Source organism: Hemitrygon akajei, chromosome 24 (assembly GCF_048418815.1).
Source record: "Hemitrygon akajei chromosome 24, sHemAka1.3, whole genome shotgun sequence".
NCBI lineage: Eukaryota > Metazoa > Chordata > Chondrichthyes > Myliobatiformes > Dasyatidae > Hemitrygon > Hemitrygon akajei.
The window spans coordinates 39,375,733-39,377,617 of NC_133147.1; positions in this window are offsets into that span (position 1 = coordinate 39,375,733).

Here is a 1,885-nt window from a genome sequence, read left to right on the forward strand (position 1 = left end):
CTTCACATTTGGTGGGTGAGATAGGGACATGCTTCACATTTGGTGGGTGAGATAGGGACATGCTTCACATTTGGTGGGTGAGATAGGGACATGCTTGCCTGGCACGTGAAGTCATATCTGGTGAACTGGACAGGTGAGAACAACAGAGAGATCCAACAGTCAGGAAGGCAGTTCTGCAATGCTCCATGGAGAGTGAAGGGCATAATGAGGCACTGAAGAAGTCATGGTCACCCACCACAACCAAGGAAGACCCCAGATGTGACGACTATTTGTATCACTGGACTGGATATCCGAGTCGAGAAAGTGGAACTGCCCCACTTCAAAAACTGCTTTTTCACTTGGAAAACTTACCTGCAGAGGTTTCACTGCCATTGTCAGATACAACGGATAACCACCAAAGCCATCTAGTCACTTTCAGAGAGCTGTGGACTTGGACCCAGAGATCCCTCTGATCATCAACACCGTTTAGGGTCTTCCCATTAACCATCTCTTTACTTTTGATCTCCCAAAGTGTAACACCTCACGTTTGTCTGGGTTAAACTCCACCTGCCATTTCTCCCCCCATATCTGCAACTGATCAATATCCCACTGTATTCTTTACCAGTCTTCTATGCTGTTCACAACGCCACCTATCGTAATATCATTTGCAAACTTACAAATTTGTCTACACTGTCTTCCAGACCACATACAACAGGCATCCCAGCACAGATCTTTGCGGAACATCTCTAGTCATGGACCTCCAGCCAGACTAAATCCCATCAACCAGCACCCTTTGTTTTCCATGGGCAAGCTAATTCTGAATTCAGACAGTCATGTTACCGTGGATGCTCTGCATCTATTCACCCAAAGTCCTGGTGGTACTGACACCTTGACTTGTGTCCCCTTAACCTGCCCTGCTCCAGCCCCCCTGCTCTCTCCAGGACAGGCAGACCCCTGTTGCCTCTCTGGGTTGGTGACATGAGGGGGAGAAAGCATACTGAAGACCTGGGAGGGACGGAGCGGATGCTTGTGGTCTGTAATTCCCTGTGGGGTGTGGCAGGAAGGGAACACACGTGGGGTTGCATGGGACACCAGGGTATCGATGATGCTAGCTCACAGACAAGGGGAATAGAGGTCACTGTGTAGGGAGGAAATGCCCCCTGACATGTCCTGATTGGCCAGCCTCCTGTCTCTTGGCAAGCTCTCTGTCCAACACTCCCATTGCCCCTGGGAATCTGGTCAGGGGCTAACCTGTGCCAGCACCACATTCCCACCCAGCAGGTCTTCTGTAAACAAAATGAGAGACAATCTGAATTCCAGTTCACAACAGCCAATATTTTTCTCTCTGTGCCTCGTTACAGTCCTGCCTACCACATCCTCTCCCCCCTTGCCTTTTCTCAGTTCTCTATCTCCTTATATTCCCCTCATCCCAGTCTCCATCTCTTCCTCCTTCTGTATCCCTGTCCTCCTCTCCTTCTCCGTGTCCTGCTTTCTCTCTCCCTCTCTCATTCTGTCTCTCTCTCCTCCTATCCCTATCTGTTTTTCTCTGTCCCACTCTCCCACTCTCTGCCAGTATTTCTCTTCCATCTGGCTCCTCCCCTCTCATACTTTTCTTCTGTCTCTCTTTCTCCTCATCTCTCTCTCCACTCATCTTTCTTTCCCTCCACTCACTCTTTCTCCCTCTCTATCTGTCCATTTCTCCCCCTCTGTCTCTCCTGGTCACGCACTCTCTCTTTCTCTCTCTGGTTTTCGTTCTTTCTCTCTCTCCCCCCTACTCTTCTTCATCCTCCTGTCTCTCTCTCCGTCTCCCATCTCCATTTTCTTTGTCCCTCTCTCTGTTCCCTCCAACAGCAACACCCACTCTCCCCTAAGCTTCAAGTGAGTCCACGGATCGATGGAGACCAGG